This window comes from Chiloscyllium punctatum, chromosome 34, assembly GCF_047496795.1.
Source record: "Chiloscyllium punctatum isolate Juve2018m chromosome 34, sChiPun1.3, whole genome shotgun sequence".
NCBI lineage: Eukaryota > Metazoa > Chordata > Chondrichthyes > Orectolobiformes > Hemiscylliidae > Chiloscyllium > Chiloscyllium punctatum.
The window spans coordinates 51594279-51620492 of NC_092772.1; the positions used below are offsets into that span (position 1 = coordinate 51594279).

General features: G+C 50.6%; 1 pseudogene; it reads right to left on the reverse strand.

The window, feature by feature from the left end:
* Positions 1–2869: 2869 nt before the first annotated feature.
* LOC140458839 (nectin-1-like) lies at positions 2870–25890 on the reverse strand (annotated as a pseudogene).
* Positions 25891–26214: the final 324 nt, after the last annotated feature.

A 26214-nucleotide genomic window follows, 5' to 3' on the forward strand; every position in this document is an offset into this window, starting at 1 on the left:
CATCTAACCACCTTCCTGTCCCACAGCTGTAGATCCATCTAACCACCTTTCTGTCCCACAGCTGTAGATCCATCTAACCACCTTCCTGTCCCACAGCTGTAGATCCATCTAACCACCTTCCTGTATCACAGCTGTAGATCCATCTAACCACCTTCCTGTCCCCCAGCTGTAGATCCATCTAACCACCTTCCTGTCCCACAGCTGTAGATCCATCTAACCACCTTCCTGTCCCCCAGCTGTAGATCCATCTAACCACCTTCCTGTCCCACAGCTGTAGATCCATCTAACCACCTTCCTGTCCCACAGCTGTAGATCCATCTAACCACCCTCCTGTCCCCCAGCTGTAGATCCATCTAACCACCTTCCTGTCCCACAGCTGTAGATCCATCTAACCACCTTCCTGTCCCCCAGCTGTAGATCCATCTAACCACCTTCCTGTCGCACAGCTGTAGATCCATCTAACCACCTTCCTGTCCAACAGCTGTAGATCCATCTAACCACCTTCCTGTCCCACAGCTGTAGATCCATCTAACCACCTTCCTGTCGCACAGCTGTAGATCCATCTAACCACCTTCCTGTCCCACAGCTGTAGATCCATCTAACCACCTTCCTGTCCCACAGCTGTACATCCATCTAACCACCTTCCTGTCCCACAGCTGTAGATCCATCTAACCACCTTCCTGTCCCACAGCTGTACATCCATCTAACCACCTTCCTGTCCCACAGCTGTAGATCCATCTAACCACCTTCCTGTCCCACAGCTGTAGATCCATCTAACCACCTTCCTGTCCCACAGCTGTAGATCCATCTAACCACCTTCCTGTATCACAGCTGTAGATCCATCTAACCACCTTCCTGTCCCACAGCTGTACATCCATCTAACCACCTTCCTGTCCCACAGCTGTAGATCCATCTAACCACCTTCCTGTCCCACAGCTGTAGATCCATCTAACCACCTTCCTGTCCCACAGCTGTAGACCCATCTAACCACCTTCCTGTCCCACAGCTGTAGATCCATCTAACCACCTTTCTGTCCCACAGCTGTAGATCCATCTAACCACCTTCCTGTCCCACAGCTGTAGATCCATCTAACCACCTTCCTGTATCACAGCTGTAGATCCATCTAACCACCTTCCTGTCCCACAGCTGTAGATCCATCTAACCACCTTCCTGTCCCACAGCTGTAGATCCATCTAACCACCTTCCTGTCCCACAGCTGTAGATCCATCTAACCACCTTCCTGTCCCACAGCTACAGATCCATCTAACCACCTTCCTGTCCCACAGCTGTAGATCCATCTAACCACCTTCCTGTCCCAAAGCTGTAGATCCATCTAACCACCTTCCTGTCCCACAGCTGTAGATCCATCTAACCACCTTCCTGTCCCACAGCTGCAGATCCATCTAACCACCTTCCTGTCCCACAGCTGTAGACACTTCGTTATAAGAGCGAATTGAAGAAACAAAATCACCCTGAACATAGGCAGATTGGGGAGGCCAAGAGAACGTAATAGCACGGCCACCCGAACATTTGCTCCCTGCCACATCTCTTCAAGGTAACCTCAGTCAACAGCTCAGTGTTTCTCACTGCTGCTTCACAGTGCCAGGGAGCCGGGTTCAAATCCAGCCTCGGGCGACTGTCTCCGTGGAGTTTGTATTTTCTCCCCGTGTCTCCGTGGGTTTCCTCCAGGTGCTCCACTTTCCTCCCACAATCCATAAATGTGTAGAGTAGGGTGGATTGACCATGAGAAATTGCCCCATAGTGTCCAGGGATGTGCAGGTTAGGGTGGATTGGCCATGGGAAATTGTCCCATAGTGCCCAGGGATGTGCAGGTTCGGGTGGATTGGCCATGGGAAATTGTCCCATAGTGCCCAGGGATGTGCAGGTTAGGGTGGATTGGGCATGGGAAATTGTCCCATAGTGCCCAGGGATGTGCAGGTTAAGGTGGATTGGGCATGGGAAATTGTCCCATAGTGTCCAGGGATGTGCAGGTTAAGGTGGATTGGGCATGGGAAATTGTCCCATAGTACCCGGTGGCACAGTGGTTAGCACTGCTGCCTCACAGCACCAGAGACCCGGGTTCCATTCCCACCTCAGGCGACTGACTGTGTGGAGTTTGCACGTTCTCCCCGTGTCTGCGTGGGTTTCCTCCGGGTGCTCCGGTTTCTTCCCACAGTCCAAAGATGTGCAGGCCAGGTGAATTGGCCATGAGAAATTGCCCGTAGTGTTAGGTAAGGGGTAGATGTAGATGTAGGGGTATGGGTGGGTTACGCTTCGGTGGGGCAGTGTGGACTTGTTGGGCCGAAGGGCCTGTTTCCACACTGTAAGTAATCTAATCTAAAGTACCCAGGGATGTGCAGGTAAGGGTGGATTGGCCATGGGAAATTGTCCCATAGTGTCCAGGGATGTGCAGGTTAGGGTGGATTGACCATGGGAAATTGTCCGATAGTGCCCAGGGATGTGCAGGTTCAGGTGGATTAGCCATGGGAAATTGTCCCATAGTGTCCAGGGATGTGCAGGTTAGGGTGGATTAGCCATGGGAAATTGTCCCATAGTGTCCAGGGATGTGCAGGTTAGGGTGGATTAGCCATGGGAAATTGTCCCATAGTGTCCAGGGATGTGCAGGTTAGGGTGGATTAGTGAAGGGAAATGTAGTGTTCTGAGCTGTGACTGGGATGCTGTTTGGAGGCTTGTTGTGGACACGATGGGCTGAATGGCCTACTTTCACATTGTCGGGAATCTTGAAACAACTGAACCCACTTGCAATTCAGGCAATGGAGGCTAACTGACCCCCTCGATTGGAACGTAACCACATCTGAAGGAAAAGTTCATTATTCTTTGATCTTTGTCTGACAAAATTATCGTTTGCTTTATTCATTCAGGGGATGAGGGTATCTCCAGCTGGGCCTGTATTTATTGCCCATCCCTAATTGCCCAGGGGGCAGTTCAGAGTCAACCACATTGCTGTGGGTCTAGAGTCACGTGTAGGCCGAGACCAGGTATGAAAGGCAGTTTCCTTCCCTGAAGGACATTGCCGACCCCGATGGCGTTTCTTGACTGTCAGCAATGGATTCAAGATCATTAAACTTTTAATTCCCGCTTTTTATTGAATTCAGCTTCCACCATCTGCCGCGGCAGGATTCGAACCTGGGTCCCGGAACATTACCTATGTCTCACCCCGGCTGGAAAGGACTTTCAGACGCAGCCACAAAAGGCTCTAGAGAAATGCAATGGTCCCTTTCGCTGACTGATGAGTGAATTGAAATGCGACCAAAGAGGACTACAGGCAGTCGGAACGTAAGAACGAGACAGGATCAAGTGGTTACACACAGTGTTTAAAATCTGTTACAGCAATGTAAGAATCCAGTTCCAGAATGTTTGGAGTCATTGTGAGCGTGTTTTCGTATTTTAATTGGACCCAGTTACTGAGCAGTTACAGTAATGAATCAGACCCAGCATTTAGCTTCTGATCCGCAAAGGAAGACTGCCTCTAATTAACATGAACATCTGCATCTACTGTTGCTCCAGTTTCATCCACGTCAGTCTTTGAAGAGTTAGCGCCATCGAGCACGTTCAGGTTGAGAGTTGCAAACACTGTGATGTGGCTCCGCTGTTGGTGGGATAGGATCAAGTTTGAATTGATTCACCTTGGGATGCAGACAGACTCTAACCCCACACCTTTAATGGCATTGTCTGAGCTGAGATATCACCCTTTTCTTAAAAAAAAAACCTTCAAATATCCTGGGGCTGTGACTTGAAAGAAATTCTGGGAGTTACATATTCATAAATCGAAACCTGTGACCCATTTTAAGTGATTAGAGACTGAATCTCGGTTTGTTCAATACGCCACACCAGTTGTATGACACTTTGATCTTTTACGATAAATTCAATGTCTGATGATACCTGATCCTTTAGTCCTGATGAAGGGCTTTTGCCCGAAACGTCGATTTTCCTGCTCCTCGGATGCTGCCTGACCTGCTGTGCTTTTCCAGCACCACTCTGATCTAAACTCTGGTTTCCAGCATCTGCCGTCCTCACTTTTGCCTAGTCTTATGATACCGCCCCACTAGCCACTTGGTGAAGGAGCAGCGCTCCGAAAACTAATGCTTCCAAATAAACCTGTTGGACTATAACCTGGTGTTGTGTGATTTTTAACTTAGTGACACTTAATGGACACTTGCCAAACAAAGAGATCTTGGAGTGCAGGTTCATAGCTCCTTGAAAGTGGAGTCACAGGTAGATAGGATAGTGAAGGCAGCGTTTGGTATGCTTTCCTTTATTGGTCAGAGTATTGAGTACAGGAGTTGGGAGGTCATGTTGCGGCTGTACAGGACATTGGTTAGGCCACTGTTGGAATATTGTGTGCAATTCTGGTCTCCTTCCTATCGGAAAGATGTTGTGAAACTTGAAAGGGTTCAGAAAAGATTTACAAGGATGTTGCCAGGGTTGGAGGATCTGAGCTACAGGGAGAGGCTGAACAGGCTGGGGCTGTTTTCCCTGGAGCATCGGAGGCTGAGGGGTGACCTTATAGAGGTTTATAAAATCATGAGGGGCATGGATAGGATAAATAGACAAGGTCTTTTTCCCAGCATAAAGGAGTCCAGAACTAGAGGGGCATGGGTGAGAGGGGAAATATTTAAAAGGGACCTGAGGGGCAACCTTTTAACGCAGGGAGTGGTACGTGTATGGAATGAGCTGCCAGAGGAAATGGTGGAGGCTGGTACAATGACAACATTTAAAAGGTATCTGGATGGGTATAGGAATAGGAAGGGTTTGGAGGGATATGGGTCAAGTGCTGGCAAATGGAACTAGATTAGGTTAGGATATCTGATTGGCATGGCAAAAAGGATGTTGGAGATCAGAGTGGTGCTGGAAAAGCACAGCAGGTCCTTCCTGATGAAGGGCTTTTGCCTGAAACGTCGATTTTCCTGCTTCTCGGATGCTGCCTGACCTGTCTGATCGGCATAGACTGGTTTGTGGATTAGTGGTGCTGGAAGAGCACAGCAGTTCAGGCAGCATCCAAGGAGCTTCGAAATCGACTTTTCGGGCAAAAGCCCTTCATCAGGAATCTGGTTTCCAGCATCTGCAGCCATTGTTTTTACCTCATAGACTGGTTTGGCCGAAGGGTCTGTTTCCATGTCACCTCTCAGAAGATGGAACTTGAACCCAAGTCCCCTGTCTCGGAGGGTAGGGTTGCTACTCACTGCACCACTAGACCATCATGGCTTAGTGCGCAACCGAGGTCGAACTGCGTTCCATCCTTGGCTAACAAGTCAGTTGGGCAAAGTGATATTTTCAATCTCATTTCCCACTTTTCCCAGGCAATGCTAACTCCTCCAGAGATTCCAGCTTTGAAATAGTGAAGGGCTGAGGGGAGACATTATGAGGCATGTACGTTACCTCGCTGATGATCGTGACTCACCTTTCTGGTAAAAGGCTGGGCATCAGACTTGCCGTCTGTGTGAACAAAGACAATGGAAGAGAGTGAGAAACGGTTCCTCCGCTTCGACAGTGGATATTCACCTGAACCTCAGCGTCCAAGCTCAAACCAACTGTGTACTGTACGCCAACTGATCTGAAACTAATGGGAAATGGACCGCGCCTTTGTCCTGATTTCCCGACACGCTTTTGGAAGGAGGAGGCCATTCAGCCCCAGAAATCCGCTCCACCTTTAGGTAAGGTCGTGGCCTCTCAACTCTACTTTTCCGCCTCCCCGCCCCACTCTCTGAGTCCCCGGTTGAGCCAAAGTTGGCCTGATGCGCGTGTGCTGTTCTTCAGAAAGGGAATTCCAAGCCCATTTGAGAGCAGAAACTCCCCCCTCGCCTCCGCCTTCAATTGAACACCCCCTTATTCTGAAACCGTTCCCCCGGTTCTAGACTCCCCCAGGAGGGAGGGAATTATCCGCAGAGTCCAGTCTGTTAAGTCAGCTCAGTATCTTATGGGTTTCGCCCCCTCATTCATTGTAAACTCTGACGATATCAGACTTATAAGGGCTAGGAACAGGAGCCCCTCGAGCCAGCTCTACCATTCAACAGGATCATGGCTGATCTGACACATCTATCACGTCCACTGTCCTCCCTTGCCCCGTGAATCCTAACTGATCAAGGATCTATCTACCGCATCCTTAAACATACACAAGGACTCTGCCCCGCGGCCCTCTGTGGTAGGGGGCTCCAAAGACTCACAACCCTTTGAGGAAGAAATTCCTCCTCAGCTCAGTCTGAAATTGGTGCCCCTTTGTTCTGAGATGGTGCCCTGTCCTCCTAGACTCTCCCGGGGGGGGGGAGGGCCTCCCTTTCAGCATTGACCCTGCCCAGCCCCTTCAGAATCTGATATGTTTCAATGAGATCACCGCTCATTCTAAACACCAGCGAGTAGAGTCCCAACCTGTGTAACCTTTACTCATAAGACACTCCCTCTATATTGGGATCATCCAAATGAGCCTTATCTGTCCAATTTCTCCCCCCAAGACAAACCCATCGTCCCAGGCTCACACTAGTGAACCTTCTTTAAGGCTGTTTCCAATGCTGACCAAGCTCTATATTCCCCAGAGTGGGAGATGTTAAAAGAATCCATGAGAATATTAAACTGCTTACCCTCTATTGTCTTCTGTTTCTTCACAATCACAATGGCGCATGAGACAATTATGATCAAGATCCCTATGATGGTCCCTGTGACAATGAACACGATGGTGGATCCATAAAACTTGCCTATAAAGTTCCACACGGAGAAGAAGTCATTAATTTTCTTCCATAAACAGCTCATGAACAAAATTATCCCATTGCGAGCCTTGTTTATTCCAGACGTTACTCTGAGTGGCTCAGTGTTAGCAAATATGCCTCACAGCATCAAGGACCCAGATTCGATTCCACCCTCAGGCAACTCTCTGTGTGGAGTTTGCACATTCTCCCAGTGTCTGCGTGGGTTTCCTCCGGGTGCTCCGGTTTCCTCCCACAGTCCAAAGGTGTGCAGGTTAGGGTGGATTGGCCATGCTAAATTGTCCCATAGTGTCCAGGGATGAGCAGGTCAGGCTGGATTGGCCATGGGAAATTGTCCCATAGTGCCCAGGGATGTGCATGTTAAGGTGGATTGGCCATGGGAAATTGTCCCATAGTGTCCAGGGATGTGCAGGTTAGGGTGGATTGGCCATGGGAAATTGTCCCATAGTGTCCAGGGATGAGCAGGTCAGGCTGGATTGGCCATGGGAAATTGTCCCATAGTGCCCAGGGATGTGCATGTTAAGGTGGATTGGCCATGCTAAATTGTCCCATAATGTCCAGGGATGAGCAGGTTAGGGTGGATTGGCCATGGGAAATTGTCCCATAGTGCCCAGGGATGTGCAGGTTAGGGTGGATTGGCCACGGGAAATTGTCCCATAGTGTCCAGGGATGTGCAGGTTAGGGTGGATTGGCCATGGGAAATTGTCCCATAGTGTCCAGGGATGTGCAGGTTAGGGTGGATTGGCCATGGGAAAATGTCCCATAGTGCCCAGTGATGTGCAGGTTAGGGTGGATTGGCCACGGGAAATTGTCCCATAGTGCCCAGGGATGTGCAGGTTAGGGTGGATTGGCCACGGGAAATTGTCCCATAGTGTCCAGGGATGTGCAGGTTAGGGTGGATTGGCCATGGGAAATTGTCCCATAGTGTCCAGGGATGTGCAGGTTAGGGTGGATTGGCCATGGGAAAATGTCCCATAGTGCCCAGTGATGTGCAGGTTAGGGTGGATTGGCCACGGGAAATTGTCCCATAGTGTCCAGGGATGTGCAGGTTAGGGTGGATTGGCCATGGGAAATTGTCCCATAGTGCCCAGGGATGTGCAGGTTAGGGTGGATTGGCCATGGGAAATTGTCCCATAGTGCCCAGGGATGTGCAGGTTAGGGTGGATTGGCCATGGGAAATTGTCCCATAGTGCCCAGGGATATGCAGGTTAGGGTGGATTGGCCATGGGAAATTGTCCCATAGTGTCCAGAGATGTGCAGGTTAGGGTGGATTGGCCATGGGAAATTGTCCCATACTGCCCAGGGATGGGCAGGTTAGGGTGGATTGACCATGGGAAATTGTCCCATAGTGCCCAGGGATGTGCAGGTTAGGGTGGATTGGCCATGGGAAATTGTCCCATAGTGTCCAGGGATGTGTTGGTGAGGTGGTTGAGCCATGGGAAATGTGGGGATTACATTGGTAGGTTGGGGGTTGGGTTGGGATGCTCTTTGGCGAGTTGGTGCAGCCTCAATGGGCTGAAAGGCCTCCATCTGCACTCTGTGGATTCCACGATCGTCACATGCATCTGGCATTAGTTAAGACAAAAAGAAATCTTCCCACCCCCAAAAGCCCTTTAATTTTATAGTTGAAGATTACCTGCACGGAGCGAGTCTGGTTCTCTCACAACAATTACAATTCCTCCTTTCCCCTTTCCAAGTTCATTTGTAGCTTCACAAATCCATGTTCCGTTCACAGAATAATCCACTCGGTCAATGATCAGCTGATTCCCCGCTATGCGGGCACGTTCAGGCACAACCCCTGAGCTCCTGGGAATAACACACCCAACTCTCAGTTATCTCTGCTCTGGTGAGGCGTGGTCGGTGTCCTTCAACACTACATTAAGATCGATTTCACTCTGATCTCGATAGCTATCCCCTTCCTGAACAGAATGCAAGACTGATTCTGGGAAGGGATACAGAAGGAGAGCGATAAGTTGGGAGTTGGATTGGAGGCCAGCATTGGTCAGATGGACGTAAAGCCATTTGGCCAAGCCAGCCTGTATGAGGATTTATTGCCTCCAATCTTCCACCAGCCTTCTCCATCGGGATTGATCACCCTAATGTCCCAGTCACATCTCTCTCCCATTCTTGTCTGGTTGTCCCGAGCGGACATTGTTCTCGTTAGGTCCTACTCTCTCCAAAATCTGGTGGGCTCCACAATCATATCGAGTCATACAGCATGGAGAGAGTTCACACCGAACACAGTCCCAAACTAAACTAGTCCCTCCTGGCCCATCTCCCTCCAACTCTTTCCTGTCCATGTCCTTATCAAAATGTCTTTTAAACGTTGGATCTATCCCCCCCCCCCACTTCCTTAGGAAGGTCATTCTACACATCGAACCACCCTCTGGGTAAAATAATTGCCCCCTCCCCTGCCGTGTCTTTTTAAAATCTCTCTCCTTAAAAATGTGCTACCTAAATAGATTAGATTCCCTACAGTGTGGAAACAGGCCCTTCGGCCCAACAAGTCCACACTGCCCCACCGAAGCGTAACCCACCCATACCCCTACATCTACATCTACCCCTTAACTAACACTACGGGCAATTTAGCATGGCCAATCCACCCTGACCTGCACATCTTTGGACTGTGGGAGGAAACCGGAGCACCCGGAGGAAACCCACGCAGACACGGGGAGAATGTGCAAACTCCACACAGTCAGTCACCCGAGGGTGGGATCGAACCCGGTGTCCCTGGCGCCATGAGGCAGCAGTGCGAACCATTGAGCCACCATGCCAACCACTTGATGTTCCCTAACCTTAATGTTGCCCATCTAAGGGAAGGGAGAACTACCAATAACTCCAACCATACCCCTCACTATTTTATAAGCTTCTATAGGGTCACCTTTTGGGGAAGTGATAGATTAATGGTGTTAGCACTGGACTGTTAATCCGGAGACCCCGATTATGTTCTGGGGACCCGGGTTCGAATCCCACCACGGCAGATGGTGGAATCTGAATTCAATAAACATCTGGCATTAAGAGTCTAATGATGACCATGAATCCATTGTCGGAAAAAACCTCATCTGGGTCACTAATGTCCTTCCGGGAAGGAAACTGCCATCCTCACCTGGTCTGGGCCTATACGTGACTCCAGACCCCACACCGATGCAGTTCACTCTTAACTGCCCTCTGGGCAATTAGGGCTGTGCAAAAAAAGGTGACTCCCTGATTGAATAAATGCATTAAAAAAAATTCTCTCAGCCTCCGACGCTCCGGGGAAAACAGCCCCAGCCTCTCCAGCCTTTCTGAATAACTCCAACCCTCCCATTCCCGGCAACATCCCGGGAAATCTCTCCGGAACCCTCTCCAGTTTAATAATATCCTTCCTATAACAGGGCGACTGGACAGAGTACTCTCCCGGAAGGAAAAATTTGAACTTTACGGTAACGCAGCCCTTAACTTTTTTTCTTACAATTCACCTTAACGAGTGAATAAATACGTGGAAGCTAACTTTTCTGGTGATTACAAACATTGGTAAGGAGGCAAGTTGTGAGGGTGAGGTGAATGGCCTACAGAGGGATATTAATAAGAGGAACGAGTGGGTAAAAATTAAGCGAATGCTGTATAAAATGAGACAATGTGAACTTTACACTTTACACACGAGGGAAGTTGAACATTACTTCAAGAGAGAAAGTTAGCAATGGTGCAGAGGGGTCCAGGTAACCTGATACATAGAACCTTACAGGACAGTGGAGGCCATTTGACTACTTGAGTCTCTCCTGCCAAAAAATACCCTGCTACCTCCACAGGTCCCACTATCTAGCACCAGACCTTCAATATGGTGCTATGTCAAGTGTTCTTTGAAGGACGTTTGGAAAGGTTGTGAGGTTTCCTGCCTCAGCTCGCCTCCCAGGCAGCGCATTCCAGTCCCGAAACCTTCCAGAAAAGACAAAATATTCAGGAAGGAGCTGAGGGGGAACTTCCTCACACAGAGCATGGTTGAGGCAGGTACACCAGTAACATCCAAAAAGCATTTGGATAGGTACATGCACAGTGAGGTTTCAGAGGGATATGGACCAAATGCCGGCAACTGGAACCAGCAGAGTGGACGTTATGGTCAGCATGGACCAGTTTGGGCAAAAGGGCCTGTTTCCACGCGGTATGACTCTGACTCCATAATCGAAGAGATTTTTCTCAAATTCCCTCTAAACCTTGTGCCTGTCAAGTCAAATTGATGTCCTCTTATTGTTAACCCTTTGACTAAGGGGAGCAACTGCTTCCTACCCACCCTGTCCATGCCCCTCATAATCTTATATCCCACTATCACGTCACCCTTAACCCTCTCTGCTCCAGGGCAACTTCCTGGTGAATCTCCCTCTGTATTCACTTCCAGTGTAATCCCATCCTTCCTGGAGAGGGAAGAGTTAGAGAGAGAGAGCAATTGAATTGTTTTTATGGGAGAATGTTCAGTATTTTTATGAAATATTAGAACTAATGTGGGAGGCAGCACAGTGGCTCAGTGGTTAACACAGTGCTTCCCAGCAGCAGGGACCTGGGTTCGATTCCACCTTCAGGACAGTGGCTCAGTGGTTAACACAGTGCTTCCCAGCAGCAGGGACCTGGGTTCGATTCCACCTTCAGGACAGTGGCTCAGTGGTTAACACAGTGCTTCCCAGCAGCAGGGACCTGGGTTCGATTCCACCTTCAGGACTGTGGCTCAGTGGTTAACACAGTGCTTCCCAGCAGCAGGGACCTGGGTTCGATTCCACCTTCAGGACAGTGGCTCAGTGGTTAACACAGTGCTTCCCAGCAGCAGGGACCTGGGTTCGATTCCACCTTCAGGACAGTGGCTCAGTGGTTAACACAGTGCTTCCCAGCAGCAGGGACCTGGGTTCGATTCCACCTTCAGGACTGTCTGTGTGGAGTTTGTACATTCTCACCGTATCTGCGTGAGTTTCCTCCAGGTGCTCTGGTTTCCTCCCATAGTCTAAAGATGTATAGGTTTGGGTAGATTGGCCACGGGAAATTGACCCATAGTGCCCAGGGATGTGCAGGTTAGGGTGGATTGGCCAGGGGGAATTGTCCCATCGTGCCCAGGGATGTGCAGGTTAGGGTGGGTTGGCCATGGAAAATTGTCCCATAGTGTCCAGGGATGTGCAGGTTAGGGGTGGATTGACCATGGGAAATTGTCCCATAGTGTCCAGGGATGTGCAGGCTAGGGTGGATTGGCCATGAGAAATTGTCCCATAGTGTCCAGGGATGTGCAGGTTAGGGTGGATTGGCCATGGGAAATTGTCCCATAGTGTCCAGGGATCTGCAGGTTAGGGTGGATTGGCCATGCTAAATTGTCCCATAGTGCCCAGGGATGTGCAGGTTAGGGTGGATTGGCCATGCTAAATTGTCCCATAGTGTCCAGGGATGTGCAGGTTTGGGTGGATTGGCCATGGGAAATTGTCCCATCGTGTCCAGGAATGTGCAGATTAGGGTGAATTGGTCATGCTAAATTGTCCCAAAGTGTCCAGGGATATGCAGATTAGGGTGGATTGGCCATGCTAAATTGTCCCATAGTGTCCAGGGATGTGCAGGTTAGGGTGGATTGGCCATGGGAAATTGTCCCATAGTGTCCAGGGATGTGCAGACTCGGGTGGATTAGCGAAGGGAAGTACAACGATAAGGTGGGAAGCCCTTCGGAGGGTCATTGCAGATTCGATGGCCTGAATGGCCTTTCTGCACTTGTGGGGATTCGGTGATTCCAAAGAGTTGCTGGATTTTAAGCATGCCGTCTATCCCAGATCAGGTTGACCTAATAATGCTTGATTAGCCAAAGTGACGTACATTGTCCAGCGGTAACTTGTTGCTGGTGGGTTTGCCTCAGCAAGACAACTGAGGCTAACGTTGTGTTGATTTACTTGCCAGTTGCCGTCGTACCCAATAATTCTCACTTCCGGAGAGTCTAACCGGAGAAAGAAAACAAAATATCAAAGCAGAAATAGAAAATCAGTCAGCACTTTCTCATCGTTTACAAATGGGGTCTTTCACACAGGAGAAATCTGAACAAGTGCAAGAGAATACGATTCAAAATAGATTGCATCGATCTACTTGAGTTCCCAACTCGTTAGTTCGGGTGCATGTGTGTAGTATTTGTGCGTGTGGATCAGGAACCCTGTTTCAAATCCCACTTCATCACCGTATGTTCACAATGGGAACAAACTCATTGCTGACTTGTTCTTCCTCCTGACAGACACCCATGGTCAGACACCAGGAGTGAAGAGGTTCCTGCCTGGCTATGTCCAGGAGGACCAGTCCCACCACCGAACACACCAGATGGCCTCCTTCTTTAAAGACCGCAATCTCCCCTCCCATGTGGGTTGATGATGCCCTCCAACGCATCTCGTCCACATCCCGCGCCTCCGCCCTCATTCCCCACCACTCCAACCGCAACAAGGACAGAACCCCCCCCCCCCCCCCCCCCCCAGTCCTCACCTTCCACCCCACCAACGTCTGTCAACATTGCATCATCCTCTGCCATTTCCAAACGGGTCCCAGAGATATATTTCCCTGTCCAGCCCTATCTGCAATCCGTAAAGACCGTTCCCTCCGTGACTCTCTCGTCAGGTCCACGCCCGCCCCCCCCTACAACCCACCTTCCCGCCCTGGCACCTTCCCCTGCCACCGCAGGAATTGCAAAACCTGTGCCCACACCTCCTCCCTCACCTCCATCCAAGGCCCTAAAGGAGCCTTCCACATCCATCAAAGTTTCACCTGCACTTTCACACATGTCATTTACTGCATCCGTTGCTCCCGATGCGGTCTCCTTGATATTGGGGAGACTGGATGCCTACTTGCAGAGCGCTTCAGAGAACATCTCTGGGACACCCGCACCAATCAATCCCACGGCCCTGTGGCCAAACACTTTAACTCTCCCTCCCACTCTGCCGAGGACATGGAGGTCCTGGGCCTCCTTCACCGCCGCTCCCTCACCACCAGACGCCTGGAGGAAGAACGCCTCATCTTCCACCTCGGGACCCTCCAACCCCAGGGCATCAATGTGGACTTCAACAGTTTTCCCCCCACCTTACCCAAGTTCCAACCTTCCAGCTCAGCACTGTCCCCATGACCTGTCCTACCTGCCAATCTCCCTTCCCAGCAATCCACTCCACCCTCCCCTCTGACCTATCACCTTTACCCCCACCTCCATCCACCTATCCCACTCTCAACCACCTGCTCCCCATCCCCACCCCCCCCTCCCATTTATCTCTCCACCTGAGGCTCCCAGCATCGTTCCTGAGGAAGGGCTTTTGCCCAAAACGTCGATTCTCCTGCTCCTCGGACGCTGCCTGACCTGCTGTGCTTTTCCAGCACCACACTCTTGGCAATGTCTCGGTAAAAGCACAGCAGCCTTGACCATACCTCCAGGGTTACAATGAAAGAAGCAAGTGAGGGTGCCCCAAATATAGCATGGAACATGAGAGCAGGGTTATTGAACTTTCACTGTTAGGCCTTCTTCATTGCATTGTCTTGTATTGTACCCATGATTTAGTTAGTGATACTCAGCGATGGAGCAGTGAATGTGTGTCTAGAGCAGCGAGGGCTATCCAAAGCATGGCAGATACAGACATAGTAGACCTCCCAAAAGTGACTTCCCAACCCACGACCTGCTCTCCATCAAGCAGGTAAAGGGGGCACCCGCACTTGCTCTACATTGGGAACCCCCCCCCCCCCCCCCCCCCCCCCCCCTCCGCCCCTGCAAGTTTCCCTCCGAGCCCCTCACCGTCCTGACTTGGAAATATATTGGCCGTTTCTACAGTGTGTTTGAGTGGCCATTCAGCCTCCCTTACAGCATTGTGGGTCTACCCCCAGCACATGGACTGCAGCAGTTGAAGGGAATACTCAGCTCCTGAGGGTGGGTGTGTCCAGAACCGGGGAGTGGGGGGCAGGGGGGTGGGGTGAGTGGTCACTGTCTGAGGATTCTGGGTGGGCCATTTAGGACAGCGATGAGGAGACATTTGTGGGGAGCCTGTGGGATTCATTCCCACAGGAAGGAGCTGATGCCAAAACAGTGAACATATTCAAGAGGCAGTTGGATATTGCACTTGGGTGGGGGTGGGGGTGGCGCGGAGGGGCGATTGAGGTCAAAGGTCACGGGGAGAAAGCAGCATGAGGCTATTGAGTTGGATGATCAGCCGTGATGATGATGGATGGGGGAGTAGGCTGGAAGGGCCAAATGGCCTCCTCTGCACTGTGGGGATCTGGAGAAGCCCTTCAGCCCATGTTACTGTTCCCAAATACAAGATGTTAACATTCGAAGCTAGGGCCAAGTGTTGGAAAGTGGGAACTCATGTAGATTTAGGGGGTAGTTTTCTTTGTCAGTGAGGAATCAATGGGCCGAAGGGCCCCTGAGAATCCTTACAGCTCAGACAAGGTGAGTTGGCCCATTGTGCTCTTTGATGTTTCTATGTAATCAGTGATGCCACCAAAATCGGAGGTGTAGTGAACAGCAAAGAAGCTTACCTCAGATTATAACGGGCTCTTCATCAGACGGGCCAATGGGCTGAGAAGTGGCAGATGGAGTTTAATTTAAATAAATGCGAGGTGCTGCATTTTGGGAAAGCAAATCTTAGCAGACTTATACTTTTAATGGTTAGGTCCTAGGGAGTGTTGCTGAACAAAGAGACCTTGGAGTGCAGGTTCATAGCTCCTTGAAAGTGGAGTCGCAGGTCGATAGGATCGTGAAGGCAGCATTTGGTATGCTTTCCTTTATTGGTCAGAGTATTGAGTACAGGAATTGGGAGGTTATGTTGCGGCTGTACAGGATATTGGTTAGGCCACTGTTGGAATATTGTGTGCAATTCTGGTCTCCTTCCTATCGGAAAGATGTTGGGAAACTTGAAAGGGTTCGGAAAAGATTTACAAGGATGTTGCCAGGGTTGGAGGGTTTGAGCTACAGGGAGAGGCTAAACAGGCTGGGGCTGTTTTCCCTGGAACGTCGGAGGCTGAGGGGTGACCTTATAGAGGTTTATAAAATCATGAGGGACATGGATAGGGTAAATAGACAAGGTCTTTTCCCTGGGGTGGGGGAGTCCAGAACTAGAGGGGCATAGGTTTAGGGTGAGAGGGGAAAGATATAAAAGAGACCTAAGGGGCAACGTTTTCACCCAGAGGGTGGTACGTGTATGGAATGAGCTGCCAGAGGAAGTGGTGGAGGCTGGTACAATGACAACATTTAAAAGGAATTTGGATGGGGATATGAATAGGAAGGGGTTTGGAGGGATAGGGGCCGGGTGCTGGTAGGTGGGACTAGATTGGGTTGGGATATCTGGGTCAGCATGGACGGGTTGGACCGAAGGGTCTGTTTCCATGCTGTACATCTCTATGACTCTGCGACCATAAATGTTGGCCTTATCAGTGATCTCCATGAATTAATTTTAATCGAGTTGAGCCACTGTTGGTTAATAATGCCCCCCAATGTCATACTTACAGAGGACTGATAACGTCACTGGTAAGCTCACCGGAGCCGTTAATGCATCATGGGATACCACACATGTCACGTTCTGTCCATTGGCCTTTCTGCTGGGAATTATTCTGTACTGACTGAAGACAGTCACTGTCCCGTCCGGATTTTCCCTCCGAGTTGACGTCACCCTCCCCTGGAGTTTGGCAATCCACGTGACGTCGGCTGGGGGCTTCCCATTGGCTGCTGTGCAGTTGGCGACCAGCGCCTCGGACCACCCGATCTCCGTTGGCATGGCAATGACGCGACTGATGGGCCTGACTGGGGTAGGGGGGTGGGGGGAAAGATGGGTCGGCAGGGTGAGTGCGCACTTGGAAGGCCCGGCGTGCGGTTTTGAAGATTAACTTCAACGCGAAACGAGAAAAGAGATGTCATGGGGGCGAGGAGTAGGCCATTCGGGCCTTCGAGCCTGCACCGCGGGTTGACAAGATCACGGCCGATCGGATCAGAAACTGGAGGCAGCGGCAAATTCGCCGGAACTGTTAGTCCAGAGACAGTGAGGAGTGCAGATGCTGGAGATGCTGGAGTCGAAAGGCGTGGTGCTGGAAAACCACAGCAGGTCAGGAAGAATTCCTGATGCCCGGAACATCGAATCTCCTGCTCCTCAGATGCTGCGTGGCCTGCTCTGCTGTTCCAGTGCCAAACTTTCCAAATGTCGATCCAGAGATCCTAGTAATGTTCTGGGGACCCGGATTTGAACCCCACCACTGCAAATGTTGGAATTTGAATTCAGTAAATGTCTGGAATTAAGAGCCCAATGCTGACCGTGAATCCATTGTTGGGGGGAAGCTCCATCTGGTTCACTAATGTCCTTTAGGGAAGGAAACTGCCATCTTCACCTGGTCTGAGTCAATCCACCCTAACCTGTACATCCCTGGGCACTATGGGACAATTTCCCATGGCCAATCCACCCTAACCTGCACATCCCTGGACACAATGGGATAATTTCCCATGGCCAATCCACCCTAACCTGCACACCCCTGGGCACTATGGGGCAATTTCCCAAGGCCAATCCACCCTAACCTGCTCATCCCTGGACACTATGGGACAATTTCCCATGGCCTATCCACCCTAATCTGCACATCCCTGGACACGATGGGATAATTTCCCATGGCCAATCCACCCTAACCTGCACATCCCTGGACACTATGGGGCAATTTCCCATGGCCAATCCACCCTAACCTGCAGATCCCTGGGCACTATGGGACAATTTCCCATGGCCAATCCACCCTAACCTGCAGATCCCTGGGCACTATGGGACAATTTCCCATGGCCAATCCACCCTAACCTGCACATCCCTGGGCACTATGGGACAATTTCCCATGGCCAATCCACCCTAACCTGCAGATCCCTGGGCACTATGGGACAATTCCCCACGGCCAACCCACCCTAACCTGCACATTCCTGGACACTATGGCACAATTTCCCATGGCCAATCCACCCTAACCTGCACATCCCTGGACACTATGGGACAATTTCCCATGGCCAATCCGCCCTAACCTGCACATCCCTGGGCACTATGGGACAATTTCCCATGGTCAATCCGCCCTAACCTGTACATCCCTGGACACTATGGGACAATTTCCCATGGCCAATCCACCCTAACCTACACATCCCTGGACACTATGGGACAATTTCCCATGGCCAATCCACCCTAACCTGCACATCCCTGGACACTATGGGACAATTTCCCATGGCCAATCCACCCTAACCTGCACATCCCTGGACACTATGGGACAATTTCCCATGGCCAATCCGCCCTAACCTGCACATCCCTGGGCACTATGGGACAATTTCCCATGGTCAATCCGCCCTAACCTGTACATCCCTGGACACTATGGGACAATTTCCCATGGCCAATCCACCCTAACCTACACATCCCTGGACACTATGGGACAATTTCCCATGGCCAATCCACCCTAACCTGCACATCCCTGGACACTATGGGACAATTTCCCATGGCCAATCCACCCTAACCTGCACATCCCTGGGCACTATGGGGCAATTTCCCATGGCCAATCCACCCTAATCTACACATCCCTGGGCACGATGGGACAATTTCCCATGGCCAATCCATCCTAACCTGCACATCCCTGGGCACTATGGGACAATTTCCCATGGCCAATCCACCCTAATCTACACATCCCTGGGCACGATGGGACAATTTCCCATGGCCAATCCACCCTAATCTACACATCCCTGGGCACTATGGGACAATTTCCCATGGCCAATCCACCCTAACCTGCACATCCCTGGGCACGATGGGACAATTTCCCATGGCCAATCCACCCTAACCTACGCATATTTGGACTGTGGGAGGAAACCCACGCAGACACTGGGAGAAGGTATATGGGGTGTGTTAAGAGGAGGGTCACGCGATTGATTCCAGGAATGGAACATTTAAGATATGAGGAATATTTGAGGTCTTTGCGTCTATACTCGATGGAGTTTCGAGGGATGAGGGGGGGATCTAATTGAAACTTACAGTGTGGCCTGGACACAGTGCACACTGGGAAGATGTTTCCATTGGTAGGACAGACTAGGACCCGAGGGCACAGTCTTAGAGTAACCTAACCCTAAACCTAATCCTAACCCTGACCCTAATCCTGGCTCTAACCCATCCCTCGCCCTATCGTGGGAAGACCTTTTAGAATGGAGGTAAGGAGAGACTTCTTCAGCCAGAGGGTGGGGAATCTGTGGGATTCACTCCCACAGAAGGTTGTGGGGGCTAAGTCACTGAGTATATTTAACACAGAGATAGATAGGCTCTTGGTACGTAAGGGGAATCAAGGATTATGGGGAGAAAGTGGGAGAATGGGGTTGAGAAACTTATCAACCATGATTGAATGATGGAGTAGACCCGATGGGCCGAATGGCCTAATTTCTGCTCGGTGTTCTTAAAACCACCCTCCCAACCCCTCCATCCCCAAAGCCTGTGAAAGCAGCTCAGACAGGTCTGGATCACCTCGCTGCCTGTGGGATCCTGCTGTGCAGAGAGCACCCCCTCTGCCCCGCAGGGGGCGCAGCGCCCTCACCCCGTTTCACGCCTGCTGGGCGTGATGCGGGGGTAATCCCCTCTTCGGCTGGATTCGCCGTTCCCTCGCACGAATCCCTCGCACAGCAGCATCCCGGTGGGGGAGGGGTGGGGGGAGGGGGGGGGGAGGGGGTGGGGGGAGGGGGGGGGAGGGGGTGGGGGGAGGAAGCACGGATCGTGGCCTCACAGGACAGAGGGTGGGAGTCGGCGCGCCCGGCTCACCTAGAACCGTCAGCTCGGTCCTGGATTCGAACTTGCCCGACGGGAAAAACGTTGACTTCGCAACTGTATACGCCTTGGTCCCCCAGTTCCAGGGGGTGGATGGTCAGGGTGCAGTTGCCAGACGTGGCGTTGTGGAAGAGAACCCTCCCAGACATGGTGGGGTAACTCATCCCCAACTGCGGGTTGTACACAGCGATGTTCTCATCCGTCCCCTCTCTCCGCTTTAGCCAAGTGGCCTGGACGACCCGGAGGCTGGTCTCATCGTGGATAAAAAGGCAGGGCAGGTCAATCGCTCCCCCGCGATCCCTGTCACGGAGTCTGCAACGACAATTCTCTGAGCGATGGCGACTGTGGGATAGAGAGAAGGCAGCGAGTCAGACTCTCCCCCAGTCATCACCGCGGGCTTTATGTACATGGCAACAGTAACGCTGCTGCTTTCGGCAGTGTCCCTGGTTTCTTCCAGAGAGAGAGAGAGAGAGAGAGAGAGAGTGGGGCTGAAAGGACAGGTCAGTCTAAGAAAGGACAGACAACCTATGAGGTAAAAACAATGACTGTAGATGCTGGAAACCAGATTCTGGATTAGTGGTGCTGGAAGAGCACAGCAGTTCAGGCAGCATCCAAGGAGCAGCGAAATCGACGTTCCTCTCCTGATGAAGGGCTTTTGCCCGAAACGTCGATTTTGCTGCTCCTCGGATGCTGCCTGAACTGCTGTGCTCTTCCAGCACCACTAATCCAGACAACGTATGAGGCCTTGGGCTTTCTTTCTTAACATTGGAACAATAGAAGCAGCCTGAGCGAGTGTGGCCAGCTCTCTCACAGAACCAGGATGTTTCGGTTAGCGTATGGTAGTTGCTGTTGGGGTCTGGAAGAAGGCATTTGGCACACTCCCCTTCATTGCTCAGGCCTTTGAGTGTAGGAGTTGGGAAGGTCATGTTGAGGTTGTACAGGATATTGGTGAGGCCCCTTCTGGAATACTGTGTCCAGTTCCGGTCGCCCTGTTATAGGAAGGATATTATTAAACTGGAGAGGGTTCCGGAGAGATTTCCCAGGATGTTGCTGGGAATGGGAGGGTTGGAGTTATAAAGAAAGGCTGGATAGGCTGGGGCTGTTTTCCCCGGAACGTCGGAGGCTGAGGATAGAAATTGATAAAATAATGAGGGGTATGGATAAAGTTAGTGGAGGTGTCTGTTCCCTCAGGTGGGGGCTTGTCACGACTAGGGGGCACATTTTTAAGGTGAGGGAGAGGGATTTAAAAAGACATGAGGGGCAAGTTTTTTACACAGAGGGTGGTTCGTGTGTGGAATGACCTTCCTGTGGAAGTGGGGGGTGTGGGGACAGTTACAATGTTTAAAAGACATTTGGGCATGGACAGGAAAGATTTGGAGGAGATGGGTCAGGAGCAGGCAGGGGGGCCTAGTTTAGTTTGGTCAGCATGGACTGAGTGGGCCGAAGGGTCTGTTTCTGTGTTGCATGACTTTATGACTTCACATTGAAAGAAAAATAGCTCGCGACTGCAGTTGAATATTAAAACCTGCCTTCCCTGCTTGCTTTATGAATAGTGGGTTTTGAGTTGAAACGTAGTGGAGGGAGGTTCAGTTGAGGCATTCAGGAGGAATTTTGGATGACTATTCAGATAGAAAGGGTGTGCATTGATGTCTGGAAAAGACGGGAGATTGGCGGTGGATAGGTGCAGGCATGATGGGCCAACAGGACTCCAGAATAATCCTGCCATAATAATTGGAAATGAGGATGTCGCTGAATTATTTCGCTGTTCTCAATCCCGAAGGAATTTGGGGGCGGTTATCGAAACAATCTTGCTCAGCACTCCCGCAGTAGGAAGCCAATGTTCACTTCCAAGGTAAAGGCAGTGAGGTAATGGTTTGCTTTTCGCAATTCTCTGCTTCCTCTATTAGCAACAACAAAATGAGTCAACATGTGCACACAAATATGGTTATTCTCAGAGTTACATTTTCTCCTCAATGTCTGTGCTGTTGAGCATACGTTTCTGGATCAGATGTAATTAAATTAAACCTCACAAGTTTCTAGGTTGGCACACCGAATTGTATAGTGCCCCAGTTCTCGAAGGATAACAATCCTGTGAAAAAACACTGCAATTGGCGTGTGCAAATGTGTTCACAAAATGCAGTCTCAGCTCCCCCAGGATCTCTGTGACCCGCGATGGGTCAGTGACACTCAGAATCAAATCAGGACGTGCTGCTGAGGTTCTACAGGCTTTGAATTGAAGCTAAAAAGTTAACATGTTCGTGTCACACGGGAAACAGGGGAAATAGCAGCAGGAGTAGGCCATTCGGCCCTTCGGCCCTTCGAGTCTGCTATTCCATTCAATACAATCACGGCTGATCCTCCAACTCACTCCCCTGCTCCTGCTTTCTCCCCCATGTCTTTCGACCCCTTTCGCCCTCAGAACTGTATCTAACTCCTTCTTGAACACATTCAATGCTTTGGCCTCAGCTGCTTTCTGTAGCGGGGAATCCCACAGTTTCCCCACTCTCTGGGTGCAGACATCTCAGTGAGACCCCGTCCCCTTTAGACTGAGAGCCCTCTGGTTCTGAACTCCACCCCCCCCCCCCAGGGTCATCGGGAATATCCTTCCTGCGTTTACCTTGTTCAGTCCTGTCAGAAGTTTAAAAGTGATAATGAGATCTAAAGGTTTTCTCATGCACTCTCAATCTTATTTCACATTTCACAAGTTGCTTTAAGCACAGACTACCCATTCCCTCTGACCCTTAGCTCTCATTCCCACTTATTCTTCTCCTGGCTAATATCGTTAATCCCTTTGTATGCCTACCCCCTCTATCTCTCTCTCTCAGTCTCTCTAGGCTCTGTCTCTCTGTCTGTCTCTCTCCCTCCTCTAGGCTCTGTCTCTCTGTCTCTATCTCTCTTTCTCTCTGTTTCTCTCTCTCTCTCCATCTCGATCTGTCTCTCTGTCCCTCTCTGTCTCTTTGTCTCTCTGTCTCTCTGTCTCTGTCTCTCTCTCTCTCTCTGTCTCTCTCTGTCTCTCTATCTCTCTCTGTCTCTCTCTTGGCTCTGGCTTTTTCTTTCTCTGTCTGTCTCTCTCTCTGTCTCTCTCTCTCTCTCAGCTCTGTCTCTCTCTCTCTCTCTCTTTCACGGCTATGTCTCTCTGTCTCTCGGTCTCTCTGTCTCTTGGTCTCTCTCTCTCTCTCCGTCTCTATCTCTCTCTCTGTCTCTCTCTCTCTCTCTCTATCTCTCTCTCTCTCCGTTTCTCTCTCTCTATATCTCTCTGTGTATCTCTCTCTCTCTGTCTCTATCTCTCTCACTCTCTCTCTGTTTCTCTATCTCTCATTCTGTCTCTCTCTCTTTCTCTTTCTTGGCTGTCTCTCTCTCTCTCCGTCTCTATCTCTCTCTCTGTCTCTCTCTATCTCTCTCTCTATATATCTCTCTCTCTGTCTGTCTCTCTCTCTCTCTCTGTCTCTCTCTCTCTCTCTCTCTTTCTCGGCTCTGTCTCTCTCTCTCTCTCTCTCTCGGCTCTGTCTGACTCACTCTCTCTCCGTCTCTATCTCTGTCTCTGTCTCTCTGTCTCTGTCTCTGTCTCTGTCTCTATCTCTCTCTTTGTCTCTTTTTCTCTCTGTCTCTCTCTCTCTATCTCTCTGTCTCTCTCTGTCTCTCTGTCTCTCTGTCTCTTTCTCTCTCTCCATCTCTCTCTCTCTCTCTCTGTCTCTCTCTCTCTCTGTCTCTCTCTCTCCATCTCTATCTCTCTCTCTGTCTCTCTCTACCTCTCTCTCTCTATATCGCTCTCTCTGTCTCTTTCTCTCTCTCTCTCTCTCTGTCTCTCTCTCTCGGCTCTGTCTGTCTGTCTGTCTGTCTCTCTCTCGACTCTCTCTCTCTCTCTCTCTGTCTCTCTCTCTCTCTCTCTCTTTCTCTCTGTCTCTCTCTCTCTCTGTCTCTCTCTCTCTCTGTCTCTATCTCTCTCTCTGTCTCTCTCTACCTCTCTCTCTCTATATCACTCTCTCTGTCTCTTTCTCTCTCTCTCTCTCTCTCTGTGTCTCTCTGTCTCTCTCTCTCTCTTTCTCGGCTCTGCCTCTCTCTCTCGGCTCTGTCTGTCTGTCTCTCTCTCTCTCGGCTCTCTCTCTCTCTCCGTCTCTATCTCTCTCTCTGTCTCTCTGTCTCTCTCTCTCGGCTCTGTCTGTCTGTCTCTCTCTCTCTCTCTCTCTCTCTCTCTGTCTCTCTCTCTCTCTGTCTCTCTCTCTCTCTGTCTCTATCTCTCTCTCTGTCTCTCTCTACCTCTCTCTCTCTATATCACTCTCTCTGTCTCTTTCTCTCTCTCTCTCTCTCTCTGTGTCTCTCTGTCTCTCTCTCTCTCTTTCTCGGCTCTGCCTCTCTCTCTCGGCTCTGTCTGTCTGTCTCTCTCTCTCTCGGCTCTCTCTCTCTCTCCGTCTCTATCTCTCTCTCTGTCTCTCTGTCTCTGTCTCTCTCTCTGTCTCTATCTTTCTCTCTGTCTCTCTCTGTCTCTGTCTCTCTCTCTCTCAGCTCTGTCTCTCTCTCTCGGCTCTGTCTGTCTGTCTCTCTCTCTCTCTCGGCTCTCTCTCTTTCTCTCTCCGTCTCTTTCTCTCTCTCTCTCTCTCTCTCTGTCTCTCTGTCTCTCTCTCTCTCTTTCTCGGCTCTGCCTCTCTCTCTCGGCTCTGTCTGTCTGTCTCTCTCTCTCTCGGCTCTCTCTCTCTCTCCGTCTCTATCTCTCTCTCTGTCTCTCTGTCTCTGTCTCTCTCTCTGTCTCTATCTTTCTCTCTGTCTCTCTCTGTCTCTGTCTCTCTCTCTCTCGGCTCTGTCTCTCTCTTGGCTCTGTCTCTCTGTCTCTCTCTGTGTCTCTCTCTCTCTCTCTCGGCTCTGTCTCTCTCTCGGCTCTGTCTCTACTTATCCACCCACCTATCCCACACTCCTGAATTCGCAAGTACGGCACTTTCCCAGCTAATATGAATAGTGGACTTAAATATTTACTCAATTTCTCTCTCCACCCATAATGCCAGACCCATTGAGTTTCTCAAGCAATTCCTGCTTTTTTTTTCCAAAACAAATCACTTAACTTCTCCCTTCAAGCTTCTCTGGACAATGATGTGGAAAAGACGGGGTTGGACGGGGGTGGGTAACATCAGACGCACTTCACCTGACGAAGGGCAGCGCTCCGAGAGCTTGTGATAAGCCTGTTGGACTGGAAGCTGGTGTGCGATTTCTGACTTTGCCCCCCCGGACAACGACCGCATTTTTGTACACTTGGCACGTTATTCAGATGTCAATTCTGACTCTTCAAAACAAGGGCTGGAAGGACCAAAGATTATTATTGGGAGGATGGAGGAAGAATGTTATTAGACCGCAAAAATAATTTGCAAAGGAGCTAGTGAGACTGGAGGGCTTGGCTTATAGGGAGAGGCGGAACAGGCTGGGGCTGTTTTCCCTGGAGCGTCGGAGGCTGAGGGGTGACCTTATTGAGGTTTATAAAATCATGAGGGACATGGATAGGGTAAATAGGCAAAGTCTTTTCCCTGGGGGTGGGGGAGTCCAGAACTAGAGGGGCATAGGTTTAGGGTGAGAGGGGAAAGATATAAAAGGGACCTAAGGGGCAACTTTTTCACCCAGAGGGTGGTACGTGTATGGAATGAGCTGCCAGAGGAAGTGGTGGAGGCTGGTACAATGACAGCATTTAAAAGGCATCTGGATGGGGACATGAAGAGGAAGGGGTTTGGAGGGGGGAGAGAAAAAGAAAATGGTTGCTGGAAATCAGAAGCAAAAGCAGGAATTGCTGGAGAACTTGAGCAGTTCCGCGGAGAGAGAGCAGAGTTAACATTTGGGGTCCGGTGACCCTTCCTCAGCATCAATTTCGAGGGATAGGGTCCAAACAGGATGAGTTAGGGTTAGGACAACTGGCTAGCATGGACGGGAGGGGCCAAAGGGCCTGTTTCCGTGTTGTGTGACTCTATGCTGCTCCTTTTGGGAATGGTTCAATCCCCCCACGGGTTATGGGAACCAGTTCAGTGCGAGCGAAGGAGTGAGGGAGTTGACCTACCTGTAGATATAGCCAGCTGGATAAACAGGACCTGACATATTAGACTCATCGCCAGTGCTTCATTTGCGGTAGCCCAGAACCTATTCTTGAAGGTGCAGAAGGTGGATAGTGTTTTTTGCCCAGCGCTCTGACATCTGCTGGTTTTCACTTCTGTGAGACGCAGCCAGCATCGGGAAGCGAAAATGACTCAGAACGGCGCGGGGTCAACCTGCTGCAGGGACGAAACTCTCGTCCAGATTTGATTCGGAACCCTCGCTAATGTACCGGCCAGCCAGGGTCCACTGGGAATGCCTGGCCCAGCTGCATTGAAGTAGCGCCTGACGTTCCTGGCCTGTCCCTTCAGGTTCGCTTAAAGAAGCATCCGAGCGCCCTTCGAGATTTGGATCAGTCTGCGGGAGGCGTGGGTTACAGTGCAAACCCTCCCCTCTGCCTTGAGCCACGGAAATGATTCAGGAAGTGGTAGAGAGAGGGGAAGGGGGCAGCGGGGGGTGGTTGCCGGGGGGATGGGAATTGCTTTAATCTGACTGACTCAGACGGGGCAGCAACTGACAAGGGAGCTGACGATGTTCCTGCATTTCTATAGCCGCCGATAGATCCGTGTCGACTGGGGATTGGCACTGAGATTCGGATTTGTTTCCTCTCCCATTCGTTCACGGGCATAGCTTTTATTTATTTATTGGGCATCCCAGTAGGGCCCGATAAGGGTCAGCCA